The 14326-nt window shown below is 36.0% G+C and overlaps 1 pseudogene; it reads right to left on the bottom strand.

Annotated features, from left to right (window-relative positions):
* Window positions 1-5526: 5526 nt before the first annotated feature.
* On the bottom strand, window positions 5527-13079 carry LOC110632100 (uncharacterized; annotated as a pseudogene).
* Window positions 13080-14326: the final 1247 nt, after the last annotated feature.

Here is a 14326-nt window from a genome sequence, read left to right on the forward strand (position 1 = left end):
CCTAATGTGCTCTACTTGTCTAACTGGAGCCTCCGTATGTCTACGCTTCACATGACCAAACCACCTCAATCTCCCTTCTCTCAACTTATCTTCAATTGGCACCACTCCTACCTTTTCTCTAATACTTTCATTACGGACTTTATCTAGTCTAGTATGGCCACTCATCCACCTTAACATTCTCATCTCTGCAACTCTTATCTTAGATTCTTACTACTCTTTCAGTGCACAACACTCACTACCATATAGTATAGCCATCGTATGGTCATGCGTAAAATTTTCCTTTCAATTTATTGGGAATCTTACGATCACACAAAACTCCTGTGGCACGTCTCCACTTCAACCATCCGGCTTTAATCCTATGACTAACATCCTCCTCACATCCCCCATCTACTTGAAGGACCGAGCCTAGATATTTAAAGTGATTACTTTGGGACAGTACTCCATTCAAACTAACTCCTTCCCTATCACCGCTTGGCCTTCACCGAACTTGCAATGCATGTATTCTATCTTCGTTCTACTTAACTTAAAACCCTTTGACTCTAGAGTACTTCTCAAAGTTCTAGCTTCCTATTGACTCCTTCTCGTGTCTCATCTATCGAACAATATCATCCGCAAACATCATGCACCAAGGAATACTCTCTTGTATATGTTCATCTAAAACTAATGCAAAAAGGTAAGGGCTTATGGTCGATCCTTGGTGTAATCCAATTGAGATCGGAAAATCTCTTGTGTCCCCTCCCAGCACAATAGTAGTTGCTCCTTCATACATATCTTTCAATACTTGTATATACCTAATAGATACCCTCTTTTGTTCTAACGCATTCCATAAGACCTCTCTTGGAACACTATCATAAGCCTTCTCCAAATCAATAAAAACCATGTGTAGATCTTTCTTCCCATCTCTATATTTCTCCATCAAGCTTCTAATGAGAAAGATCGCTTCCATAGTTGAACGACCAGGCATGAAACCAAATTGATTGAGAGAGATAGAAGTATCATGACGTAGTCGATGCTCCACAACTCTCTCCCACAACTTCATAGTATGGCTCATGAGTTTAATTCCCCTATAGTTTGAGCAACTCTGTATGTCTCCCTTATTTTTAAAAATAGGTACTAAAATACTCTTCCTCCATTCATCAGGCATTTTCTTTGAGTTTAGAATCTTATTAAATAATTTAATTAACCATGCCACTCCCATATCTCCCAAATACTTCCACACTTCAATTGGTATTTCATCGGGTCCACAGGCTTTACCTACTTTCATTCTATTAAGTGCTTCCTTTACTTCTAAAGATCTAATCCTTCTAGTATAATTTACATTCTTTTCTATTGTTCTATAATCTATATTCACGCTATTTCCATTTTGACTATTATTAAAGAGATCATTAAAATAATTTCTCCATCTTTCTTTAATGTCCTCATCTTACACCAACACTTTTCCTTCTTTATCCTTAATGCACCTGACTTGATTGAGATCTTGACATTTCCTTTCTCTACTCCTTGCTAATCTATAAATATCTTTCTCCCCTTCTTTAGTTCCAAGTTTCTCATATAACTTTTCAAAGGCCTGTGCTCTTGCTTGGCTAACTGCCTTTTTTGCCTCTTTCTTTGCTATCTTGTACTGTTCATATGCCTCATTATTATCACATTTAGGTAATTTCTTATACCATTCCCTTTTTCTCTTCTTGCCTTTTGTACTTCCTCATTCCACCACCATCTCTCTTTTGAGGGTGGTCCATGTCCTTTAGACTCCCAAGTACTTTTCTAGCTACTTCTCTAATCTTTGATGTCATCTGTATCCACATATCATTGGCCTCCATCTCTAGCTTCCATACTTGGACTCAAGAAGCTCATTTTGAACTTCACTTGCTTTACTCCTTTGAACTCCCACCACTTTGTTCGAGCTATACTATTTCTTCTGACCTTACTTGAATTGTTCCTAAACTTGACATCCAAGACCACCAACCTATGTTGACTTGTTAAAGCCTCTCCTGGAATGACCTTGCAATCCTTGCATAGAGCTCTATTTGTTTTCCTGGTTAAGAGGAAGTCGATTTGGCTTCTATGTTGCCCACTTTTGAAAGTCACTAAATGTGACTCTCTTTTTATAAAGTAGGTATTTGCTAGTATTAGGTCGTATGCCATAGCAAAATCCAGGATGCTTTTTCCCTCCTCATTTCGACTGCCAAAACCAAAACCTCCATGAACATTCTCATAACCTTGCCTATCACTTCCTACATGTCCATTCAAATCTCCACCAATGAAAACATTCTCTTCATTGGTATGCTTTGCATTAAATCATCCATATCTTCCCAAAACCTTTGTTTACTCTCCTTTGTCTAGTCCTATTTGTGGGGCATAAGAACTAACTATTTTTATTGTTTCTCCGTCTATTACTAGCTTTACTAGTATAATTCTATCTCCTACTCTTTTCACAGCTACTACTGCGTCTTTCAATGTTCTGTCTATGATTATACCCACTCCGTTCTTGTTTCTCTCCTTTCCGGTAAACCACAGTTTGTACCCTGAATTACCCACTTCCTTACTTTTCTCTCCTACCCATTTAGTCTCCTGAATGCAAGCAATATTCACCCTTCTCCTTTCCAAGGTATCCACAAGCTCCATTAATTTTCCTGTAAGTGATCCAACATTCCAAGTACCAACCCTGATCCTCCTCCTATCCTGCTCCTTCCTAATTGGTCTCCTTCTATGATATCTTATATTATTTTCTATGTCTATCTTGTGTTCTGTTCCACTATTTGTTCTATTATCTGTCTTATGGACTAACTTCTTTACCCACACCCGTCCATGATGTGGGAACCCTTGCTCACTTAACACCACACCCGGCGCGGCATGGCGTCGCTTCATGAACACCCTACACCCTTGCATATTTATCACTACACCCGGCGTAGCGCGTCGTTAGTAGAGGACGCCCCAACGTTTATATCATTTGAATCCATATCATAGGGTGTGACGAAATTTTTACGCTGGTTGTCACCTACCGCAACCCTCCTCCTTTATCCGGGCTTGGGACCGGCTAAGCGCAAACTACTTAGGCGGAGTTAATTTTAGGAGTGGATGCAAGGTAATAAGGCCTGTATGGGTGATTTGTTTGGTGGTACCATCTGGTAGAGAAACAATATTTAAAGAATGTATAGGGTGAATTATGTCAAAAAGTGTGTGATCAGAACACGTGTGTATTGCTCCACTATCCACAATCCACATTCCTTGTTCATTTGAACATTTACCAATAGGAGAGAGAACATATCCATTACTTGAAAATCCAACACATCTTACTTCATGAACCATTTTACCTTTTAGCATCTTCATAACTTCCTGCTGAACAAGATTGGTTATACTAGTTGTATTCCATTCCTCAGGTTGTTTAACAACATCAACATGATCAGATAGTGGACTATACTCTGTGGCTGTATCAACTGAATTTGCTGACTGTTTGGCTTTCCTTTGTTTAAACCACTCAGGATAACCATTTAATTTGAAACAAGTTTCTTTGATATGTCCACCAGATTTACAATATTCACAATATCTGTAATTCTTCTAACTCCCCTCCCTCTTCTTGTATTGATTTTTATTTCCAGTAGATTCTTTCTTATAATTCAAACCTTTATCCAGCATTGCCATTGAGGATTCATTGTTATCATGAATAAAGTAATTGATCTCTCTCTGCCTTTCAACACTTAAAGTCATAGAAAAAGCCTTGCTTATCGATGGAAATGGGTCCATCAATAAGATTTGATTTCTAACATGATCGTAAGAGTTGTTTAAACCCATAAGAAATTGCATTAACTTGGTATCATTCTCAATATCTGCAATTGCTTTAGAAGCACCACATTCACAGGTTGGATATGGCTTGAGACATGCTATTTCATCCCATAACTTATTCATTTTGGTGAAGTAAACTGCAATAGACATATTTCCCTGACTTAAGGAACAAGTTTCTCTGTTTAATTGATACAGCTGAGGACCATTGCTCTCACCAAATCTTTTAGCTAATTCATCCCAAAGATTTTTAGCAGAAGTCACATACAAAAAAGCCTCAACTATTTTTTTAGAGATGGAATTAAGAATCCAAGATATAACCATACTATCAACCTTCAACCATTTCTCAGATTCCTCATGATCATCTTTGGGTTTTTCACATTTGCCATTGATGAAGCCAAGTTTGTCTTTGGCTCTCAAGGCAATTAGCATTGATCAACTCCATGCTAAGTAATTGCTACCAGTAAGAGGGATACTTACAAGAGACATTCTTGGACGATCAGAATTTTGCAGTGCCATTTGATCTTGATGTTTGCCCTTCCCTGAAGTTGATGGATCGGCCATTACAACAATCTTCAGATACTATCCAAAAAGTGAAAGAAACTAATGGAAAATCATAAAGAAGGGATCTATGGCTCTGATACCATGATCAAATATGAAAGAAAAAAAAAAAAAAAACTAAATCATGAAAAGTAGGCTGTTGACCAAGAAAGTATTTATTTCTCATTGCTGTGAATACTGCACAAATTGTTCTTATATACAAAAACAATTTCTGGAATCTACTAAAACTAACTTTATACAGCTAAGCACTAAACAAGCCTGCCAAAGAAAAACAGACTAACAATTTCTCACTATACACATTTTTTGCATGAGCTGAGATCCTTCGAGAGTCTTTTTTATATTGATGCTATGCCCTGTTATATTTAACCTCCTTCTTGCATGCACCGTTTTGCTAAGACTCTTATTAGCATACTCTTTTTAGCTTCGGGTTACTCTCTTTTCTTTGTATCAGCAAATTTGCAGCTGCACGAATTAAATATTTTTTTTTTTTTTTTACTGAGCTATATCTTTATCAATGACAGAATTGGATTTGCCCTGCTGCTTTCATGGCAAGGCTGGAGGCTTGAGATAGCCACAATCTAGCAGTTTCCAACAACGTAACCTTTCCAAGTTACAGGCTTCACTTGGGTTGATGATGGTAAAATCAGAAAACCAAATGCAACGTTCATATGAAAGAGACTGAAGAAATCATTTGAATATGACCACCATCCTTCCAAGTCTGTCAACTTTCAATTCCAGTGGCCATTGCTAATTTCTCACCACCCACACCAAAAAATGGAACTCCAAAATATACCCACAAATCTTGGCTCCCCCTGGCCATCAACAAACCCTGCAATTCAGATCGGATACACAGCCACCATACTACTGAGCAAATAAATTAAAGAATGGTATATACACTAGATAATAAATCCAGCTAACTCTAAAAGGCTATTGATGCTGAGCCAAAATACAAATCAATTGCGCACCTATAATTCTTGGTCTGCCAGACAAAGAACCAAGATAGCTTTAACTTCACAAGCATTGTCTATGCATGTACACCATACAGCACAGGACCGCTGCAGCCATGGATGCAGATTTGTTTTATGCATGCGGTGTTTGCAAGGTAATGCAAACCTGAATGTTGCCAGAGACGGGCAAATTTTTCAAAAAAATAATCCCTTGATGATTTGCTGAACCTTCATGTATCTAAAGGCAAATTGGCAATCCATAATTTTGGAACCATTTGATCCGTCCATCCCAGCCACCTGTTACAATTACCAAACCCCATGCGTGAAGAGATCCATGCATGGTCTGACAAGATGTTTTCAAACACGTGTAATGGGATTTACACATTTTAGATGATATTCCTGGTAAGCTTGAAGGAAGATTTTCCTCTGGCCAGGTTACAGAACCACCCCTGGGCAATGATTCCACCAAAAATCCATGGCTCAGCGAGAAATGATCAGGTGAAGAAAATGGCAATTTGCATTCTGAACTCTCACTTAACTTACAATGCATCGACATTCTTTCACAGCTACATTGCCCCGTGTTCTTAAAGGACAACACTTTTCCAGAAATATTTGAAGATATAAAATTGCCGCATGTGATTCCAGACCAGGGAATAGTAACCAATGCATTGTTTGAGAAGAAACGCTCACATGCCCAATTGTTCTTTACATGAGGCACAGGCCCATCCTGGCTAGCATAGTTCCAGACATAAACATTAGAATCCTCACTTGCTGAAATAATGTGCATCCCATCTTATGTAAAAGATGCAGATATTTGACTTCCTGCATTTTGGATGCCTGTATGTAGAAAAAGTGGAGACATGTCAAGGAAGAAGCAACATAGATGAAGCACTTAAATTTTAGAATTTGGATTTATATTACAAGATGATGGATAACAGGTGGGATTCATAAATAGAAAGGTAAGGGAGAGAGTATGCACCTCGATATTTGCATATCACATCAACCCCATCAAGGATACAGATCTGTGAAGCAGCAGAGGTAACCATTAATCTGGTTGGATCACTAGGGGAAAACTGCAGGGCACAATGGCAACTTTATGAAGTTTACATAGAAGTCCATGATGCTTAAGAACTTAGGCAACAAAAAAAGTAGGACTAGGAAATGAAATAAATGAAAAAGTACATCACCTGAAAGCCAGTTATCCTCTTGAATGGTGACTTCTTCTTACCCTGTAAGCATACTTGTGCACGCAGATGATCATCTGATCCATGCAAAATACACAAGTTAGTTTTCACCAAAGCAAAGCCTCCAGCACCATAGTATGAAGTTCAAATCAACTTTTAAGTGTGTATCTACTCATTTGAATAGAAAAAATTAGGGTAGGCAGTCTGCAATTTCTACTTATTTTACTCTATCGATACGACAAATTTCAACATCAATCATTGTTATCATGAAATATATATATATATATATATATATATATATATATATATATATATATATATATATATGACACTTAGAAGACATGCAAAATAAAAAGATTTCATTATAGGCATATAAGCATACTTGCAGTACTACTCACATGGATAATTAAATGATTCAGTGTCCTCTTGTATAAGGGGATTCTTATCCCGAACTTAGAAGTAGAAACAATCATTAGAATACAAGACTCATAGTGTAAAAATGCAGAAGTTCAACCACTCCATTGCTTACTGCAAATACTTCTTCAATTTCCCAATAACAAAAAGTCAACCAATTAGTGATCCAAAAAAGCCCTGCTGAGAATTGTAGACGTATCCAGGGGAATTTTCAGAAATATGGAGGTATCTCAATGGTTGAAAAACAAAACACAAAATTATTTTAAAACTAATAAATATGATAGCAACATGGCACAACACTGCAATAATTGGATGAACAGAGAATGATTTAGATCCAGGAAGATTTTATGCTGCCACATCTTATATTTACTAGTGCAAAATTAATTTAAGAAATGAATACATACCAGATGCATCATAAAAAAGACAATTGTCAGTCATGGAGCCGACAACTAGACCTTGCAAAATAACAATGAGTACTCAAAATCTCTTACAATTACTGATATATGATCACCTGGAGAAACTAGCAAAAGATACCAACTCCAAACCTTTCCATCGGGCCGATAACAAACAGCTGCAACAATTTCTGTGATATCATTCCAGTCAATAACTTGACAACCAGGAATTGCCCAGATGCGTACTTTACCATCCATGGAACCACTAATGAACGAATCATCGTCCATGGGATTAAACTGAACACATGTAACTATATTACAGGCATTATGAAGACAAATCAATCAGAAGGGATACAAATTAAAATGCTTGAACAGGTCAATCAGCATTTGAATGCTCATAACAAGGCTCATAACATTGGAGAAAGGCTCAAACAACAAAGGAACGCACCATAGTTATTGTTGGAAAAGACTTCCCGGCATTGATTACATCCCATTTGCCACCAGCGAACAGTCTTATCAGTAAGATGACAGGAGACAGGCAAGCAGAAAAACAATTCAATGCTAGCACCTCAGAATAACAAAACTGCTTCTGAGCATTTGCCAACCTTATTCTTTGACCATGCAAGGTCCAATACCTCTCCACAGTGCCCATAAAATTCATGGATTGTGATGTCCCAAAATATGTCCAAGAGGGGGTGAATTGGACTTTAAAAACAATTTTCGGTTCTTGCTCAAAACCTTTGAAAATTGCAGCTAGGTTCAACTCAATTGACTAATGAGAAATATGAACAATACAGCTCTATTGACAAGTTGATTCAAAGTTAGGCTATATGCAATCAGTATACTGATCTAACAAATTATATCAACATTCAGCAGAGATATCAGTAATCTGGATAAGTTTTTAACACAGCAACCAGAGCAGTATACCAGATATACTAACTGACAGCAGATCAAACAACAAGCAGATTAAATCAGATATTATCAGATTTAGCAGTAAAAGCAGATTTAGCAGTAAACTGATTTTCTCATATTGTAGCAAGATTACCAGCAAATGGCCTCAACTTTTATATCAGCAAAATCATATCAATCATAAAGTTAAATTGCATAAATGTAAAGAGCAAGGGTTGATTTATAGTGGTTCGGCTTCAACTAGCCTACATCCACTCTCTCAAAGATCCCACTTTGAGTCTTCACTTCACTATTCTTCTCTTTTAGCCCTTTACAAATCTTCTCACCAAAGCTTTTACAAGTAGCTTCACACTTCTACCAAGTGTTTTCCCAAACACTTTTCACAATCAAGCTTCAATAGGTGCTTGAATGACCTCTCATAAATGATAATAATGTGTTTAAAACTCACTCTCACTCAATACAACAGAATCTATAAAGAAGAGTTGAGTAAATAAGCCAATGAAGAGCAATAAAACACTTTTGAGCACTTTGAATGAAGGCTTTTATGATTTTGAACAGTGGAGAGTCTTTTATTAAGTGCAAAATGGCCAAATGTAGGTGTATTTATAGCTTTGGAACGTTTTTTACCGTTGGAGAACTCATTTGAACGTTACAGATACGAATTTCAAGAAAATAGCCGTTATTTTGTCGTTTTCTGTGATGTTGTGCAGAGTTGAGACAGTTAGCATACTTGAGAAAATAGCAAACCAGTTAGCATACCAGGAAAACTTTTCTGCATAACTTTCAAAACTATAAAACTTTATACCAAATCATAGTCAAATACTTTTAGGCCAATAATGATATTTAAAAGAAAAATCTTTTGAGAGATTGAAAATAAGTATCATTGACTTTTACTCCTCAATTCTTTTCACAAGTAATCCTAAAAATAAAACTTAACTTCTATACTATATGTACCTTCAATTTTGATTTTCAGTACAGCCTTAGAAGGTAATCTTTTTTTCTTTTATCTCCTTTGATTCGTCCTGTGTTATCCTTAGAATGTCATCCTTTCTTCAGAAGCACGAATCCATCATAAAATCCTTGTGTTTTTTTCTTCGAGAAGCACAACACTTAAAATAATGTTAGTTTGATTCTAGTTGAGTTTTGGTATCATCAAAATCTGTGCTCCTTTGAGCTTGTGGGGTCAACAGATTGGTTTCTTAGATATTCGAAATACTTTCGGAGGAAAGATGACAGATAAGTGCATAATTTATTAATTTTACTCCCATCACATTTAGTGTTTCTAGTGTATTTTTATATCTAATTCAGTTGATTAAAGCATAATTATTAATTAGGCATATTTTTAGAGAGTTGTTGGAATAATTGTGCTAAATAGAGAAATTTTCAGTATTTGCATTAATTTGACTTTTGCTGTATTTTTCAGGTGTTTCTAAAGTTATGAGTCTCCAAATATAATGCTGTTTAATTCATTGAAAAGTTAAGTCAGAGCACTACAAATGACAAAGAGGGATCAAAGACCAAATCAGTCTCCAAGGTTGTCAAAATTAGCTTTGGATCTAGTACAAAAGCCCATACTTGATGTGTCACAATCAGTTTTGGGAATTATTTTATATCTGGAGCTTCAGATGTCCAAATGAAGCAAACCCAGGCCCATTTGAACCTCAGAGGCCGTCTCTACAATTTTTGTGAAGGGCTAGAAGTGAGATAAGACAGTTTTAATTGTAAAAAATAACAGCAAAGTCGTCATTATGGGTTGGATACTCTGTCAGAATCAGTTTCAATTTTTTGCCCATAACTTGGGCTGTAGACCTCCGATTTGGCCAAATGAGTACTCATTGGAAAGCTAAGAAGTAGGGCTACAACTTTCCTGAAGAGGTCAGAGGCAGAATTGCAAGGAAAATGACTGAAAATTGGCCGTGATTACAAAGTAAAGAATCTGTCTTTTTGAATTTAAAAAATTTTTCAAGTTTGGTTCTTATCTTTGAGATTAGGTTTTTTATTATAAAGACCATCTTTAGCAACAGCGTAAACATATTCATTCAAACTTTTGACACCTTCATTACACCTTCATTCTCCATTCACGTCCATAGTTTTAGATTTCTCCATTTTATTTTTCTTTGTAAGCCATGAACATGAGATGCTAAGTTTTTAAATTCAGTTCAAGGGATTCTAGTTCTTATGCATGATTTGTGAGACCAGGTTCTTAATTTAAATTATGCCTTTTTGAATAGCTATTGTTTCCCAATTTCATTATTTTTGATCTATTGAATGATTTGCTAAAAAGGTCTATTAGTTAATTATTTGATGTGATAAATTGCTAGTTCATCTTCATAATCCGTAATTGTTGTGTAAGATTGAATGTGAGTAGTAATTAGGTTTTATTGATTATGATCCAAGTTTTCGATAATAACATAAGGAAACAATAGGGTGAATTAAATGATTTATGTTTTATAAATCATTGTTCAAGCTTAACTAAATCATTGTTCAAGCTTAACTACTTCCTGTTCTTAAAGTAATTATTAAATTGAAGATGATTGCTTAATACCAATTCAGTTAATAATTAGAGTCAACAGGAGTTTGATGAGTATAGGGAAGTTAAGGGTTTTACCTCGTTGTTTGGTAAATCTACATTAAGTGTTCAATAAGAGATAATTGTATTTCTTTTGTCTATGATTGAGTCATGCATTGGAATGCGAATTACCTTGGACTGAATTTTATTTAAATTGAGAGTTTCATATCTAAATTTAGTTCTTTAATTTCTGAACTTGATTTTTTTTAATTTAGTGTTGCAATCCCCCCCTCCCCCCCCTCACCTTTGTTTCTTTTTCTGTTACACACGTGCACAAAATTTAGTAACTCAGTTTCTAGGGTTCGACCTGGATTACCACTTATTGCACTCATTTAAAAAATATTTCATTACTAGTAATTTCAGTTAATTTTTGATAGAATCGACAACCATCAATTACACAAGCCGCGTCTGATGTCGTCCACAGATTCTTGAGTTTACATTTTCTCTCTTTATTAGCATGAAGAGGAACTAATTCAGAAAGATTATTAATTTTGAAATATATATGTGAAGGATCAATATCAAGTACGCCAAACTCATCTGATCTCTCAAACTCCATCACCTGCAATACTCACACAATTCCATCTTCACCAGCACTTGCAAGGTAATGGCCATCAGGACTGAACTTCCTTGTCAAAATTGAACCTTCGTGGGCTGGAATATCTTGTCTCATATAACGCTCTGTTTGGGTGGGGGTGAGGGAAGGGTAAATAAGGATAAGGAGGGGTAAGTAACTATTATACCCTTGTTTGGGAAAAGGTGAGTTAGTAAAGGATAAGGGTAAGTAAGGGTAAGGCTTACCCTCCCTTACCCCTCAAATCCCAATTTTTCTTACACCCCAAATTGGGGTGTAAGCAGAAAGAGATGAGAGCTAAAAATTACTTTATTTTTTATTTTTTTATAGTATCCTTAATTTTTTATTAAAAATCCTATTATACCCATTAAAAATAAATATAGCGTACCACTACAAATAAATATTTTCTCTCTCAAGTGGCCATACATAATTTTTTTGCTTTCAATCATTTGTTTTTAAATAGTCTGCTATAATTATTATATTTTAATTATCATTTTTTTATTTATTCTTTCAATAGTTTGCTTCAATTATTATTTTTTTTTCTAAATAATCTATTTTTTATTCAATCTTTGTTAGATTTGTGCATTATTATTTTGATTTATTAATTTTATGATTTATTTATAGTGGACCATTATTATTTACAAATTTAAGATTTATCATAATGAGTTTACCATTTAATAAATTGTTTAATAAAAAAAGGTATTTTATACTTCTAATAATTATTTATCTTTCTTTCACCTCTTTCCAAACATGGAAAATATACAGTATTTTTTCTTACCTTTCCATTAATTCACCTCTTTCCAAACATAATATTTTTTTTATTATAACCCTTTCACCCTTCCCCTTCTTTATCCTCCCTTATCCTTCCATTAATTAGACTTCCCTCGCTCCATCTAAACAGAGCCTAAAGAGCAGAGAATTCCTTTAACCGTTTCTTATATGACCAAACTCTAACCATTTGAGCCCTTGCCCTTGCCCTTGCCCTTGCCCTTGCAATATGATATTGTTATTGGATGCCTCCAGATTCAACTTGCCTATCAACAATGCAAGCAACAGCACCTAATCTCCTTAACCATTCCATCTTCACCGACTTTCTTGCTGAATCTGATGCCTCTTCAGCTTCTCTCCGCATCACTTGCTGAACCTGAGGGGATAATCCTAGACTCCTCTCAAATTCCGCAGCAGTAAGTAATCCATCAGAACCAAATTGATGTATCCGCCCTGACAAACCATCTTGCCAATGTTCATACAAAATGAACTCTGTCCCATCATCCAAATTCCTAATTCTACGTAGAAAATTCTCCTCTAACGTTCCATCCAACAAGTCTAGGGTATCGCTAGACCAACAAGACAAGGAAGAATGGCTCGAAGAAAACCTATCGGCAAACTTGGCGATCTTAGAACCGCACCACTATGTTCTGTCATTCTATCAGTCTCAACTTCCACTTCTTGTGCAGATGCATTACCATAATCATCCCTCATGGTTTCATCCACATTCATACCCATCCAATTGAGAAATTTATTACGCCGCTCATTAATGCTGCCCAGGTTCTTATTCCAAGCGTCATGACTCGTACTAACAGGCAAAGTATGAACCACCCCATAATCAGAATCCAAATTCTCGTGGCATTCAGAGCTCGAGTCTGATACAGATGTAATGTCCTCGCGGGCTTCAAAGAAATGATCCTCTTCTTCACTCAAACTTTTCATGGTTGACTCGAAGATTCAACCCATTAAATCATTGGCTCCAGATCATCTCAGAAAAACCCAAGGCAATGTCCTAAATTGCACCAAGCATAACACCGTCAGACAATAATTAAAAAAAAAAAAAGCCCATAATAAAACCACAAAATTAAGACCACAATACACAGATCCCAGTTAGTAATCCCTAATAATGAAACTAACTACTAAAAATGTGACAAAAATAGATAGATATAGGTTTCAATCGAACCCAAATCTAAAAAACTAAACACAAACAGATAAGCGCATATTAACAGAAAGTAACAGAACACATGGTACACTAAAATGAATAATCATTTGAGAAAATACGAAATAACCGGAGCAACAAACAGTTAATTATACAGAGATAAAAAAACTCCAGCTAATTACATAAAAAAATAAAATAAAATATTACACAGTCCCGAAAGGCGGAAACAAACAAAAAGTGAATTGTGGATGTGGGGCACAAACAATAAGTGAATTGGGGATGTGGGGCACCTGGGGTTTTTGATGGAAAAAGTCCGTCAAATCAAAACCACGAACAAACCAACGGTTCTTCATCATCCATGGGGATTTCGCAGGCGCTCTCTGTCCCTAGAGAGGGCCAAAAAGCCACGTATGATAGAGACAAACTTACATAGAAAAAGAAAAAGAAAAATCTCGCGAGGGTGAAAACTATAGCTCGAAATACCCGAAATGGAGTGTGCGTTTTGTGAAGCGAGTCAGTAGGCTTCAATTTACTTACCATGCTCTGTTTCGTGGCTCCATATATGCGGATCATGGTTTCGTACATCTTCCTATTGTATAAAGCCAGTGTGATTGGTAACCACGGATGACGTACGAATTTCCATTTTTACTTCATTATTTTTTGTGATAAGGAGCAGAGCGTCATTTGAGTGTTTGGCGCGGTGAGTAAGTTCCATGGTCCAAAGGGAGGAAGTCTCAATAAAGAGGAGCGCGACTGAATTCATAAACAGTAAACAGAGACATAGGGCTACGTCCTTCGTGCGCTATGCCTACCAATGTTCCAAAGCATAGCACGAATTTTAGGACACAATCAGTCGAGAAATTATATGAATCAGTATAGTATATTGCATGTTAGAAGACGGAAAAATATAATAATTACTATTGAATTACTATTGAATTATAATAATTAAATGATAAATGAAAAGCAATGTGCATCTGCGCAACAGCAATGAGCTGTGGTATTATATAAACTTTTAAAGCTTTATTTACGTTTTTTTTTTTAATTTATTTATTTGGGTGAAAAATCATTGAAA

The sequence above is a fragment of the Hevea brasiliensis genome, chromosome 9, assembly GCF_030052815.1.
Source record: "Hevea brasiliensis isolate MT/VB/25A 57/8 chromosome 9, ASM3005281v1, whole genome shotgun sequence".
In the NCBI taxonomy this organism is placed as follows: domain Eukaryota; kingdom Viridiplantae; phylum Streptophyta; class Magnoliopsida; order Malpighiales; family Euphorbiaceae; genus Hevea; species Hevea brasiliensis.